The sequence below is a fragment of the Phoca vitulina genome, unplaced genomic scaffold, assembly GCF_004348235.1.
Source record: "Phoca vitulina isolate PV1807 unplaced genomic scaffold, GSC_HSeal_1.0 scaffold7, whole genome shotgun sequence".
NCBI classification, from domain to species: domain Eukaryota; kingdom Metazoa; phylum Chordata; class Mammalia; order Carnivora; family Phocidae; genus Phoca; species Phoca vitulina.
Genome location: NW_022589710.1, coordinates 45,696,647 through 45,712,468, shown reverse-complemented (window position 1 = coordinate 45,712,468; position 15,822 = coordinate 45,696,647).

Here is a 15,822-nt window from a genome sequence, read left to right as displayed (position 1 = left end):
GACATTTATTTTGGCTGCGAGTGCTCTTTTTTGTTTTGTTTTGAAGGTGGTTATTTGTTTCCTCATCAGTTTTTAGGTTTTGTTGATTTTCGCTCCTTTTCTGTCTCCTGTTCCAAATAATTGAGGTTGCTGCATAAATCACCTCTGGATGTGTGAAGTGCTACTGCACTTGGAATATGTTTCTAACCTAATTTTGTATTAAATTTAATTAAATTCATATTTAATTTTGGTTGCTGGTATCCTCCCCAAATACCATGGCTTTAACTAGCAGATGGCACATATCCTTGTGACAAGAGACACCAAATATTCAAAGGAACTTAATTCTGCCCCCATCAGAAGCATCTTTAGAAACAAGTGTGTTGGAAAATTCCGACTTTTATTTATTTTTTTTTTTTTTTAAAGATTTTATTTATTTTTTTGACAGAGAGAGACATAGCGAGAGCAGGAACACAAGCAGGGGGAGTGGGAGAGGGAGAAGCAGGCTCCCCGCCGAGCAGGGAGCCCGATGCGGGACTCGATCCCAGGACCCTGGGATCATGACCTGAGCCGAAGGCAGACGCTTAACGACTGAGCCACCCAGGCGCCCCAAATTCCGACTTTTAAATGAAATTCATGCCTCATGTTGAGTCTGAATTAACGGATTACAGATTCATCGGTGGATTCATTTGATGGCAAAAACCAACACTCTTGGTGAAATCTTACTGCCAAAAAGTATTTTGACAGGGGCTAAGACTGGGGGTTACTGACCAACTCTGACAGATGTGACTAGAAAGGGAATTTATTAACAGGAGATTGGATAATTTGCTGGAAGACCCAGCTTGAAACCATGCAGCCAAGAATAGGCCAGTTCTGCCTAGTGAGGACATGCTGCCCTCACCAAGCACTGGGCCCTTCATCTTGTCTGACCCACACAGCCAGCACTAGACACTGGATGCAACCACTACTCTAGGAACTCAAGCTCCCTGCTGAGGCTGCCTTGACCAGAGAGCCTTTCTTAGGTAGAGCCTGGTCACATGCTGTGCCCTAGCTGCAAGAGAGTCTGGGAAGACAAATACATCATTTGTGAACACTTGGGTTCCACGCCACATAATGGAAAACTCAAAATAGCTGTGGTGTAAGCAAAATAGATGTTTATTTCACTCTGTGTAAAAAATTGGAAGGCAAAGAGTGCAAGATTGCTACTGAAGCTCCTTTGACTGCCTTTGCATGCTTCCTTATGGACCAATGTGGCTGCTTGAGCATCTGCCATCAAGTCCATATTTCAGCTATCAGGAAAGAGAAAGAAGGAGACGCCCTTCCTTTACAACCGCTTCCTGGAAATCACACACTTTGCTTACATTTCAGTGGTTGAAACTTGATTTGGCCACATCTAGCAGAATGTAGTCTTTGATCCAGATAGCCTTGTCCCCAGCTAACAATTGGGGGGTCTCTTACTAAAGAAGAGAATAGATATCACAGGAGATGATGGTGGCATCTGCCATAGCAAGTTCCTAGCATTTTTGTCCTCTGTACTGCGATGTGAGCTCTGTTCCCTACCAAGGCTCATAAAAGTGCGTGTGTGTGTGTGTGTGTGCGTGCGCACAAACTTGCGCACAGGATAGAGACATTTCCCAAACACAGAAAAGGGGTTCAGAAGCGAGGCAACCAGAAAGCACAGACAGGGGACACAGAACGGTACTACTCCAGACTGCTGCCCTTACTATAACCATGGGAAGCTAAGTAACCGAGTCGCATAGCATTGGAGCCTTTGAACGTAGTCATTTGCTAGAGGAAGACTGGGACAGGGAGAAAAAGACATCTGGAGGCACAGCGGGAACTAAAGGTATCCAAGCTGGGCAAATCTTTTATTTTCCCCTAGGCTTGTGGGATCAAGGCAAGAATTCAAATCAAGACCCACATACCATATATCTAAATATTTAAATGCTATTAGTCAAGCTAACAAATTGTTAAATAAAATATGTCTTGAGGCACCTGGATGGCCCAGTCTGTTAAGCATCTGGCTCTTGATTTTAGCTCAGGTCATGATCTCGGGGCTGTGAGATCGAGCCCTGTGTCAGGCTCTGTGCTCAGTGCGGAGTCTGCTTGGGATTCTCTCTCTCCCTCTCCCTCTGTCCTACGCCCCCCTCCCAGCTCGTGCGTGCATGCACACTCTCTCTTTAAAAAAAAATTATAAAATAAAATAAAATATGTCTTATCCTTCTACCCTCACAAACATACCTTCCTCAACTTCTGGAAGGCCAAGAGTGAATTTAGAATTCTCAGGCTCCTCACACCAGAATGTGGGAGCACAGGGACAGGCCATCCCAGATCAGGGCTGGTTTCCCTTTTTTCCCATCCTCAGTGAGGGGCCTGGCTCCCGTGCGTGCACCTGACACCAGTCTGCACCTCCACATTCTGTCCAAGTGCCCCAAGCAGCCACCTCCAGGCTACTGGCTGAACAAGCCACCCTTGGGAGGGAGGACCTTGGTAACGGGCCCACAGGGGCCCTGGAAGCAGGCTTGGGCCTTGTGGGCAGAGATTCTAGGGTCCTGAGTACCAGGAACGAGGACTAGACCAGGGTGGGTGTGGGCCTGGGCCTTGGCTCTGGTTGGGCATCTCCCTTGGTCCTGAGGCTGTCTCACTCCAGGGCGGCAAAGGAATCAGGGCAGGGGGGCTTCGAAGGTCAAGACCTGGGTCTTGGGGTTGTACTGGGTCACATAGTCACACTGACCCAGGAGGCCTGTCCATAAAGTGAATTAAGAATAACTAAAAGTTATTTTGAGAGTTTTTCCTGTTTGATCTGGGGACTGGAGATTGCCTCTGGATTATGGACTATGGGAGAGGATTTCTTTCTTTTTTTTTTTTTTTTTTTAAAGATTTTATTTATTTGACAGAGCGAGAGACAGCGAGAGAGGGAACACAAGCAGGGGGAGAGGGAGAGGGAGAAGCAGGCTTCCCGCCGAGCAGGGAGCCCGATGCGGGGCTCGATCCCAGGACCCCGGGATCATGACCTGAGCCGAAGGCAGACGCTTAACGACTGAGCCACCCAGGCGCCCCTGGGAGAGGATTTCTTTCGCTGTGACTCTGCATCGGGGACAGGATTCAACACTAAATGTATGTCTCCTCATCTCCGGAAACAAACCCAAACTCAAACACCAAAACCAAAATAGAACAAAACAGGAATCCCTCTTCCGCCCTTGACATGCTCAGCCTATTTCTCTCTGCTTCCTCCTGCTCTGACACCCTCCGATCAGGCTCTCTCCCATCAGCCTCCTGCTTTTCCCTGCTCACTTTCTTCCCTCCACCCTCCTTCCCTGGCTGGAGTCTTAATCCCTGCCATAGCGACAGGGAAAACAACATAACAGTGGGGCAGATGAGAGCTGAATTTCAGAGCCCTGCTAAGAAGTGCGGGCTAGCAGGACCAGGAATTTCCATAATGATGCAGACCAGGGGAAGGGCTGGAATCTTGGAGAGACGATGAGGAAAACTTGGGGGTTGGCAGAAGAGGGCACATCTCAAGAACCCAGTGGAGGTCGATATAAAAGGGGTAAGGAGGGGTGCCCTGCAAAGTTGTAAAAGGTTAATATTGTTCCCTCAAAGGCTGTACAACCCATGACCATCCCCAAAGACAGTCAACATTCTATGGCATGAATTATTGGCAGAGCGAGGAATGGTGGGGGGCAGACACTTCTCAGGAAACCTGAGATCCCTCTTCAGAAAGGAGCTAAAGTGTTAATATTTTGTGAAGTGGAACCCCAGCATTGGAGGCCTGGTGGGATGGTAAGGGGTTAACACTCCCAGGGAGCAAAACGGATAGCCTGGGAGAGTATGGTCATGAAATTGATTTATTTTAGAAACATGGAAATCCAACGAATGTGCTTCTGGCCACGAGACAGGACAGGTGAGAAAAGAGAAAGGAAGGAGGGCTGGCCTCTGCTTCCTGGAAAGGGGGTGTTGTTACAGATCTCCCAGGGAGCACACACACCCCTCTTGTAAATGTATATAAGGCCTGATTACTTGGCTCACTCTCTGCGGCCCAGTGTGTTCCTGGTGGCTGCGCCCCTGGCGTTCTGGCACTTGGGCTGCCAACACGGGCCAACAACAAGGAAGCTGGGTATCGTGCCTGCAGCTTTGGGAGGCTACTTATGAAAGAGATGACTCAGCCCTGCGGGCAGGAGGAGGGTGCAGCTAACACCTAGCTCAGCAAGAAACGGTATGCTATTGACTCAATCCAACTGGCATAAACCAAGCCAGCCATGTGCCACATCCTGGAGATGGGGGACATGACGAGGCATAATGGGAAGAGGACAGGTGTGCCCATAAGGAACTGTAATCAGAGGCATGAATCCTACAAGAGAGGAGAATAAAGAGTCTGGCGGTGGAAGTGATTTCATGGGGGTACGTTGATGGAGGCAGAAGGAGGAAGGAGAGTGTCTCCCTGTAGTCAGGTGATGAGTCCGAGTCTTCCTGAAGCACACCCTGGTCCTCACGGCCCGTGATCCAGTCAGCCTGTCTTCTGTCACCTGAGTGGCCCTCAAACTCGCCCCTCTTCTGCGGTCTCGGCTCAGGTCCTCATTTCTGGCCTTGATCCAGGCTCTGCACTCAGCACCCCAAGGCAACGTCCTCCCACGTGGGTCAGTCAGCTCACACCCTGCTTGAAAGCCTTCCATGCGAAGAGAGGCAGCCAATGAGGCCGTAGGAGGACCAGAAACTGAAGTGCATTTATGGTCATGGGGACAGGCAGATTTCTGCAGTTGGCAGGTGGAAGAAAGGAAAACAGAGGCTACAAAGCAGAAGGAGATTAGCACCTGAAAGGAATGACCAAATGGAGGCGTAAAAGAAACAAAACGAGGTACCAAAAAAACCTATTTTCTTTCCCCTTACAAATAATTATATGGAATAAAGTTCTCAGGGACCATTTAAGAATTCCTTACTAATAGAATTTTCTTTGGGGTAATACTTGCCCATGTAAGTCTTTAATAAGCATGCAATGTCAAAGAAAGAAAGAGAGAGGAAGGAAGGAAGGAAGGAAGGAAGGAAGGAAGGAAGGAAGGGAGGGACGGAGGGAGGGAGGGAGGAAGGAAGGAAGGGAGAAAGAAAAGAGAAAAGGAAAGAAAAGAAACAAAAAGAAAAAAGAAAATTTTCTATGGTCTTCTCTGGCCCCCAGAATGAAGGCTAACCCCAAGGTCTCTCACACTGTGGCCTAAGTCTGCTAAAGCCCTAGGGGTAGAATGGGCTTCAGGGTAAGTTTGGCTCAATGGCTCAACAATGTCATCAAAGCCCCTGCTTCTCAGGATGTTCCCTCTGCCCTCCATGGTGTTGTCTTCCATCCTTTGGCAGGCTTCTCTCATGGTGACAAAATGGCTGCAACAATTCCTGGCCTCATACCCACCCTCCAGGCCATGTAGAAGGAGAAAGAGAGAGAGCTTCTTTCCCTGAAGCTGCCGCAAGGGCTTCTCCAGTCTCTTGAGTTAGAATTGGGTCACTTGCTTATCCTTAAGCAAGAAGGGATTTTGCTGATGATTCTATTCTGGGACTATTCACCTCACCCCTAGGGCTAGGGCGGAGTCAACTTCCTCAGAAGTGTGTGGGAAGTGTAGGGAGGGTGCATACCCAAAGGAAAATGGAGTAGTTACCAAGAGGGAATGGATATTGAGGAGACCACCACAGTGCCCGCTGCAGCACCCTTCCGGCCCCTCCTCCCCTCAAATCCCACCCAGCTATGTCCTACTCCCAAATATGTCATGTTCTTTGATGTTTCTAACCTTTGCACATGCTGTCCGTTTTACCCAGGGTGCCTTTTCATTCCTCTTGCTCAGTGAACACCTACTCATTTTTTAACCCTGCCCATCATCACCTTTCCTATTCTTCAGATATTATGATCACCTTAAGGATGGAAGCCAGGTTCTTATTCACTCTCAGCATAATATAATACCTGGCACACAATATGTGCTCAATAAATTCGAGTGAATGAGTGCTGCTGATGAGACAGTAGTATTTCCCAAGTCTACAACAAGGGGCTGGTGTGTCTTCAAAATCTTGCCCTCTCAAAGTCTAAAATGTAACAAATGTAAACAGAGTTGTACTGTGAAAAGCTATGATGAGGAAAGGATGGAGCCCCCCAGAAGCTCAGAGAAAGGACTGTTGAGGGCAGGAGTTCGTCCAGGGGTCTCCAGTGCCATCCCAGAGAGAGGCCTTCCTCACAGCTGGCAGGAATGTTTCAGGTCTCTTGGCAGGGCGATATGTCCTTAAATGGAAAGGGGTCCATCAGGCCATGATAGCCTGATCCATTAATCTTCCAACCATTTAGATTATCCTACTGGGAAGAGTTTGCAAGAGTCAGCAGACCCAGGCACTCCCATCTGGCTGGCAATTACAGTCCCATTAACTCTTAATAAATTGGCGTCCTGGTTTACCATTCTAATCTGCATTTCTTTCGTGTGAATTGGTCTGAGACCAACACTACCAGTTGATTCTCAATATATGCTCTCTTTTTCTTCCTTAGTCACAGAACCCTCAAATTTTAGCTGGTCACATGGTTACTTAAAATCTAGACTACATTTCTCAGGCTCCCTTGCAACTAGGTAGGGTCATCTGACTAAATCCCGGCCAAAGGCATGGAAGTAAAAGTAATGTGTGTGTAACTGCTTAGAGTACCATTAATAGAGGGTTTCTTCTCTTTCCTTTTTCCCTTCCTGCTGGCTGGAATGTGGGTGCGCTGGCTGGAGCTGAAGCATTCGTCATGGACTGTTGAGGAATTTGGAAATGAAGCCGTGCACGGTGGGACAACAAGATATAAGACAGAAGCAACAAGAAAGGAGCCTGGGTTGAATACTACCACAAAGTGCCTCATCACATAACCTTTCATGCCTACCTGAACATTTATATAAGATAAATGTATTTCTGTGTTGTTTAAGTCACTTTTGTCATTAGCAGCCAAAACTAACTCCAGCCTCATACAATTCCCCGGAGCTGTTCTGGCCCATACATGTGGCTACTGAGCACTTGAAATGTGGGCAGTACCAACTGAGAAGTCCACGCTGCATTTTGACTTCATACCGAAAAAAAGAATGTAAGGTATCACATTAATAATTTTTATATTGAGTATCTGTTGAAATGAGAACATTTTAAAGACATTGGGTTAATCTATTCTTTTTACTTTTCAAGATACTACCTCTAGAAAATTTTAAATTACATGTATGGCTCTGCCATATTTCTATGGAATGGTGCTTCCCTGGTGCTGGTCACCTATGTCTGAACTGATAATATCAAACTATTGAACGATCGAAAGCTGAGAGGTGATCAGAAACTGGGCCCCTACTTACTCGCCAGGGTCCAGACTCGAGCTTTGCGTCTAGCTTTGTCCGTCTGCCTGTCTGTTTGCTGCTCCCTGCCACCCATCACCCCATTTGCTAAACTACCTTACCTGCAGTAAGAATAGATACAAAGCTTGGCACAGAGCATGGGTAAGCCCGGAAAGAATGAGAAGAGAAAACAGGAGGCGATCAGAAAGTTTAAAAGACATGACTCTGGGGTCCAGGCTGATGAATCTAGCAGCATCTGCTTCAGGTAAGCCGATGCCGGCCGTGAGCCCCCGTCTTCACCAATCTCTCCAGATTTCAGGGTGCTGATTTGCTCTGCAACCCCCATTCTCTGAGGAGTTCAAGAAAAGTCATTGATTTTTCAGTTTGTGCTTCTTACTGTTATAAGCACAGGAATGACAGCATCTAAGCTTTTTATAGGCCAGAGCTGAATCTAGAATTCCATTGTGTGGTGGTTTGTTTTGTTTTTTTTTTCAATAAAATTCAAAATACATAGTAGTCTGGGCCTGCTTAGTGTGGCCTCAAGCCATCCTGTATACAAGATCATAAGGGCAGCGGAGCCCTACGGGAGGCACCCCAAGTCACGTTCCAGATATTCTATGAAACAAAGCAAAGAAGCATGCATACATTTTTTTAAACCCATCAAAATGATTTAAATTTGAGTTTGGGCACCCAAGTTTTAACCCTTCAGAACAACTTATCCCTCTGGGGTTCCAAATAATTGAGGTCTTGTTACACAGGCTCAAAATAACTGAGTGAAGAGATTCTAAATCAGGTTGAAGTCTTCCTTTCTTTTCCTTAGTTATTGTTTAAGAAACCTTAATTTAGAAATTTATGCATAAGTCATGTTCCATGTGAATGACCCCTGAGCCATACTCTTCCTGGTGCCCGGAGGCTGGGCCCCAGTCCACTACTAGAGGGATAGGCACCCAGCTCTACTCTGACCTGGAAATCTCTGCTCAGCTCCTTCTCTCTCTGACAGGCGAAGCTGGCCTCTCAGAATTCCCCCACGTACCCTGGGAGCTGGGATTGCTAAAACAGAGTTGCCATAGCTGATGTGCTAATGAATTCATGAAGCCGTCTAGTGGAATGAGGTTACAGGGAGGTGGAGGAAAAGTTCCTCTCTCTCTTTTCTTAAAAAAAAAAAAAAATTGGTTTTTCTTTTTGTGAGTGTACACACACACACACACACACACACACACACACACACACCAGGCCTCTAACCTGAAAAAACTTTCCTTTCCAACTGCCCCAAATTACTCAAGGTGATTTTCCCATCTCCGAGAGCTCAGAGTGTTTAGGTTCTGGCCTGATTCTGCTCCTCCCCTTCTGGGATCAAATTCCCTTTCTCAAAACGCAGGTTTCTTCATTGCTCTCACTTGCATGCCATGCCTCCCTTTTTATGTCAGTATCTTCTCTCTTCTTGTAGACCGAAAGCACATCAAGAGCAGGGCCCATGTCTTATTCTTCTTATTAACTCTTGTATCTTCCAAAGCGCCTGGCATCCACAAACCTCACTCAAACACTCAACCAATGTTTATTGTGTTGACTTATTCCTCCAAAAATAATAATAATAATAATAATAATAATAATAACTACCACGTATAGAGCATTTACTATGTGCCAAACAGTGTTCTAGGTACTTCACACGGATGAATTCATTTAGCCCTCCTAACCAACCCTAATATTATCCCCATTTTACAGATGGGGAAACTGGTAGACAAGTTGGTTAAGTAACTGTCCACAGGTCACAGGACCCGTAAACCATGGCAGAGGCGAGATTTGAACCCAGGTCTTTATCTGGCTCCGTTGACTATCTTCTAAACTATTTCGCTATGTTGCCTCATCCAATGTGCATAAAGACCTTGACATGATTTACCAGTTTAGTGTCCCGAAAGCTAATTGTCACTGTCCTAGCCACAGAACCACCAGCAAGGTCTGACTTCCCAATGCCTATTTGCAGCTAAAGTTGTGCCATAAGTGAGCTCATGGTTTTGCTTCCAACCAGGCAGCCCTTGAAGCACTGAGAAGCCCACTGACCATGTGGAAGGTATCGTGGGGATGAGGAGCTGTAGTTGATTCCTTTTCAAATTTGCCATCCGGGGGAAGAAAAGCAGACTTATGACCCTGGTACCAAGCAAGGACACTGTGATGGTTAATTGCATGTGTCAACTGACTGGGCCGCGGGAGGCCCAGAAGGCCGGTAAACATGATTTCTGGATGAATCTATGAGAGCGTGTCTGCATGAGATTAGCATGGAAATTGGTGAATTCAGTAAAATAGATTGCTCTCTCCCATGTGGGTGGGCATCACCCAATCTACTGAGGGCCTGAATAGAACAAAAAGCAGAGAAGAGGGCAATTTACCCCTTTTTTCCCTGCCTGTCTGTGTGAGCTGGGACACTGGTATTCTCCTGCCCTTGGACTGCACCTTCCACCTTGGCTCCCTGGTTCCCAGGACTTCTGGACTCCAACTGGAATTACACCACCACTTCCCTGGGTCTCCAGACTGTGGTCTATAGAATGATGTGGGGAGAACCAGGACGCCCCTGGCCTGTAGGTCACTTGGATTTGGCTGCCGCCATCATCTGTTGGTTCTTTAGAGCTAAGTGCCTTTGGTCCTTCTCTTGAAGCGTACACGTTTCCTGAAGAAAAGTCGTGTGTAGTGTCAGCAAAAATATCTTTTGATATGGAGTGGGGAGACCTGGAATCGATCCCGGTCCCAATCACTATCTCTGTAGGTAACAGAGATCCAAAATCCCCCATCCCCCCGTGAAATAAAAGGGTTGGACTGGCTATCTCTGAGGACCCTTCCAGCCACAAGAACCTGCAGTCTTTGATTACAGCTGGGCTCCCTGGACAGCCTTCCTCCGGGATAGGGCAGAGAGCACAAAAGCCCAATTAGAAGACGTTCATGGATCTGGGTTCAAATCAGCTCTACCAGAGATTTACAGGCCCTATGACCTGTGGGCAGTTACTTAACCAACTTGCACACCAGTTTCCCCATAGCCTGAGCCCTCCTCATTTTCGCCAGAGCTGACTCTGGCCAAAGGCAAGGAGAACCTGGGCCTGCGAATTCTGCCAGAGCTCAGCCAGCTCCCACAGCCCCTGAGCTCCACATTAGCAAAGCTTTGTTTTGGAAGGGCTCAGGGAGAAATTTATTGATGTAAGCTGGAAGTTGGTTGGTCACATTAAGAGCTCAGCTTCCCCCTTCCCTTGGTCCCACTGGCTACAAAAGGAGCTTTGTGTGCGTGGGGGCAGCCAGTGCAGGACGTGACCACCAGACGGAATTCAACCTTTAATAGGCTGCAGTGTCTGCTCAGAAACACACAGCCCCGAGCTTCTGCACCTCCAGTGCTGGCTGCCCTGGGCATCAGTGCAGGTCAGAGTGACTGGGTCATCCCTCTTGTCCCATGCCTCCCATGCTTATGCTGAAAATGAACAGAAATGGCTGAGAACACAGCCAGGTGAGCTGAGGCACTTTCCTTTCTCTGGTTCCTGTGACAAGAGCTGCCCAGGGGGGTCTCACCCGGGTCAGGAGAGAGTGTGGAGCATGAGTGGGATAGGTAGAACCCTGTACTCAGAGGCTGCAACATCTTCCCTTCCACCCTCTCCCCAACTTCCTGCCTCACTCAGTGACCAATCAGCCCCCATCATACCCGAGGGCTAAGCTGTGACATGGAGAAAAATCTGTCTCAGGCACCCCACTTCTCTGTGGCTCCTCTTCCATCCAGGCCCCCCGGGGCCTTCACACTCTCCTCTTGCACCATCCCAACCCACATACCCAACCCTCTACTAGCCCTCAGATGCTCCAACGTCCTGCTGTCAGCTAGACCTCATGGTTGGAAAGTGATCTTAAACTAAACTCGTTGTGATTTCCCTGTGCACAGGGATTATCTTTTCTCTGTGGGTCCCCAAGCCCTCCACAGTGCCTGGCACACCAGAGTCATCTAATACGGGGGAGTGAGTGAGTGAGTGAGTGAGTGAGTGAGTGAATGCTAATGTTACTAAATTATACTTGATGTGATGCCCCTCCCAGAGGTATGTGCATTTTGTTCCCTTGACTAAATCCTACTGGAAGAGATATTTGATGGCAGAGCACTTTCCTACGGCCATCAGACCTCACCAAAGAGGTGGCTGCCCTAAAAATAAGGTTTCCATGCGGTGGGGGTGGGGAGGGGCTGTTTGTGGGGGAGGGAAGCTACATTGGCAGGAGGAAGGAAGCAGTAATTTTTGGCTCTCTGAAAACGTTGCCTAGAGGCATCTGGATTCTGCCCAGCCTGCAAAAAGAGGATCATTCAAGACTGTGGCTGTTCCAGCTGTGGAGAAAAATGGAGAGAGTTTGGTCCATCCCCAGGCAGCCAGCCAAGTGTGTGGCCATAAGAACTCTCATAGCCAGTGGGAAGGAGTAAAAGCCAGGGGAGAGGGTGGGACTGCGTCTAGTTGGAGATCAGGGAAGGATGATGATGGCAGAGGGAGCTTGGAGAAGGGAAATAGGTTTGTACACACAGACACTAGACTCGGAAAGGCCTTCCAGGCAGAGGGGCAGAGTCAAGGCCCGATGGCTAGAAGACACAGGTGCGCTGGAGAAGAGTTTGGCAGTGCACAAGGTATGTGAAGGGAGTAATAGGACATAAATTTGAAAAGGTCAATTGAGTTCAATTATAGAGGGCCTTGGGCTATGCTGAAGAGTTTGGATTTTCTTCCATAGGCAAGGGGAGCGTTATAAGGTCTCTTAGCAAAAAAAGTAACTTAATTAAGGAAATAAACCAAAATGTGCTTAGCACCAAAGATCAGGCACTCGACCAGTGTTATCACATGTAATCCTCACAGCGATTCCATGACATGAGTGACATAATCCCCGAGTTGTAGTTGAGGAGATTGCAGTACAAATTGGTTAGGGCCTTGCCCGAGTCACACAGCTAAATCCTCATGGGAGGGCTTGATATTTCCTTCTTGTGCATGCTTTGTGGATGCGTGAAATGAGAATGTACTCTAACAAAACCGGAGTGAACATCAAAGGAACAAAAGGATAAGGTGAAAATACAAGAGATGGTGCAATTAACCAGAGTCCAATGGAAAAAAAAATCCCAGAAATGATGGCTGCCTCCAAAGAAATTGGGGTCCAATAAAATGTCAATGGTTCCCAAGGAGAAAGCTTTTTAGAAGAATATAATAGATTCCCAGAAACACATAAGATGAGTAAAAAGCTAGATAATATTTGCGACAGGAGGGCAAAGACTTAGCTTTCTTTGCCCAAACAGAAACAAGAAAGTCATGTGCTCGCTTCGGCAGCACATATACTAAAATTGGAACGATACACAGAAACAAGAAAGTCATCAAAAATTCTGGGAAAAGCAAACCACTAGTCAAGAAAGTCATGGTTCAAAAATGAAACAACAAAAGAGGTAAGATGAATTTGAGCAAATGCTGGCACATAAAACATCTATTTGATCTTGGGGCTAAGAACATTGTCCTTTGAGTGACACAGGTATCTTTCCCTTGGACATTCGGGGAAAGAAATACAATCATAGACCATCACCGGGCCCTGTGATATTCACCCACACAAAATGTACTACTCCGGTTGCTATTCATTGGTCTTCAACTTTTAAAATGGACTGCGAACAAAGAAGGGAAAGGTTCACTATGATTTTAGGACAGGATATAATGTGACCACACTTGACAATGTAGAAATTAAAAAATAGCTGAGAGAAGCACTTAGCAACCTAAGTGTCCATCAATAGATGAATGGAGAGAGTAGTTGCGGTATTGATACACAAGGAATATTAGCCATAAAAAGGAATGAAATCTTGCCATTTGTGACAACACAGATGGACCTAGAGGCTATTACACTAAGTGAAGTAAGGCAGACAGAGAAAGACAAATACCATATGATTTCACTTTATGTGAAATCTAAAAAATGAACAAATGAAGAAACAAAACAAAAGCAGACTCATAAATATAGAAAACAAACTGGTGGTTGCCAGAGGGGCGGGGGTAAGGGGCAAGGGGTGAAATGGGTGAAGAGAATTAAGAAGAGTAAAACTTCCAGTTATAAAATAAAGAAATTACAGAAAGGAAAAGTACCACAGGGAATATAGTCAATTACATCACAGTGACTCGGTACAATGACAGATGGTAACCAGACCTCTTCTGGTGATCATTTCATAACGTGTAGAAATTTCAAATCACTATCTTGGACTCCTGAAACATAATAGTGTATGTCAGTTATAATTCAATAAAAAAAATCAGCTGAGCGAAGAGTTGGGAAGGGAGGAAGACAGGATAATGATACTAGTATCCTACCTCATAGATAAGGAGTCAGGTACAACGGAGAGCTGATGGAACAGAGTCATCAAGAGAGGAACTGGGAGGGGGGGCACCTGGGTGGCTCAGTCGGTTAAGCGTCTGCCTTCGGCTCAGGTCATGATCCTGGAGTCCTGGGATCGAGCCCCGCATCAGGCTCCCTGCTCAGCGGGGAGTCTGCTTCTCCCTCTACCTGCCGGAGCTCCCCCTGCTTGTGCTCTCGCTCGCTCTCTCTCACAGATAAATCTTTAAAAAGAGAGAGAGAGAGAGAGGAACTAGGAATAGTGACTGCATGAGTTAGAATTCAAGAAAATAAGGAGCCGTCAGGGGGACTAGACCTCACGCAGTTCCAGGAGCTGCTTAAACGGTATGTGTAAGCCCCCTGCCTCTGTGTCTGGTGTTGGTCCTGAGGTCAGCAGCCCTGGAAGTTGGGAAGAAAAGATGGAAGTGTGAAAAAGGAAGAACCCCCTGGAATCCGCAAGGGCAACCAGAAATGTGCATCTGTCTCAGTGCCTCCGGTCTCCGTGATGTGGCTGAGCTCCCGGCGAAGCAGGTGCCCCCGTCATGGAGCCGCACGTGCATCTGGCCCAGGACACGGAGGAGCTGAAGGAGGAGAAGGGGGTGGAGGTGGAGGAGCCCCGGGCAGCCCACCAGCAAGGTGAGGCCCTGGCGGTGGCAGCCTTCAGCGAGCAAAAATGACTACTGCTTCATTTCTGCCTTCCAACTTTTGCACAAACGTCCCTCGTGGCCAACCCTGACTTGGAACCACCGCGGGGAGGGAATGTGGGGGAATGTAGCTCTTATTCAGTCAAGTTGACACAGTACAAATTGATATACGCTGAGAAACCACAAGAGGGACAAGGGTGATTGTGGCTGGGGGCTCCCTGGAAGCAGACGCTGAGATGGGGCTTGGGGTGCATGATGTTTATTAGGAGGGACACCTGTGAAAAAAAGGGGAAAGAAAAAATTGGCTGGAGAGAGAAGTCAACTGTGATGCAGACCCAACCAAGCCGGCCCAGAGCGCTGGGGGGAGCATCCCCCATTAGAGCCCCACGTTGGGCGGAAATGGCCTTATTCCCTCTCACTGTGCTCAGTTACTGGGTGCAGGCTGCCCCACAAAGGCTGTGACCTGGGGCCAGGTGGCTCTCAGTGCCTCCGGGCTGACCGGGCCGGAGCTGACAGCTGGGGGCCATCTCCTGCCCATGCTCCCCACAGCTGGGAGGCAAGTCCATTTTTGAAGGTCTGGATGGTGCTTTTCCATGTCTTCGCAACCGTACGCATGAGCTAAATCCTGCTTTATCAGAGCAGGGAGACAACAGATAATGTCCCCGGAGGATCCACGAGAAGACAGCAGTATTCGCGTATTACTAAGAGATAGGAAGGTAAACCGGCAGAACCCAAAACCGAAGCAGTTAAAAGCCGTAGCCCCTGAGAAGCAAGACTGAATCCAAGAATGGAATGGAAATCTGTTTTTAACTATAAGCCCTCTGTACCATTTTATTTTTCTAACCATGTGCATGTAGTTCTGCAATTAAATATTTGTAAAGTTTTTAAAAATTCACGTCTGTCTGATTCCAAAGCCACATCCCAGAGTTGTGCCCCAAGCAGGCCTATTTGGAGGGGGCAGACAGAACCTTCCCTTTCTCCAGGGGAGGCAGGCGCAGCTGTGAGGGCCTGGCCTGGGCTTGGCATGCGATGCCTGGCCCATCCATTCCCAAGGCGGGAAGCTGGCCAACTCCTTCATCTCGTGCCCCAAATGGATAGGCGCCCGGCCCCGAGAGTCAGGGGAAATACCAGCCCCTGCATTGCACTGGATCGGGGGCCTCTCCATTTCCACTGGCGAGCTGCTGAACTGCAATCACCGAGAACAGGGGTGCCCTTTGGCATATCCGGGCCCCTCCTAAGCTTTAATATCTCGGATTCAGACTCCAAGCCGAGGGCCCAACACCTGGAGAATGCCAGCAGCCAGGCTGGTGCAGGAAGATGGGCTTGTCCGCTGTGAAGTACTCCTCAAAGGCTAGCTGGACCGGTGGTTAACATGGGAGGGTCGTTTGTCGGGTGACGGCCCTTCTTATTTAAAAAAAAAAAAAAATTATATTTATGAATGGAATACAACTACAGCACAGAAAGTTAGAGAATAGAGACCAGTTAGCCTAACCCCACCACCCTAACACAGTCATTGCCTGTTACCCATGTTTCCTCTCACTTCTTCCTCC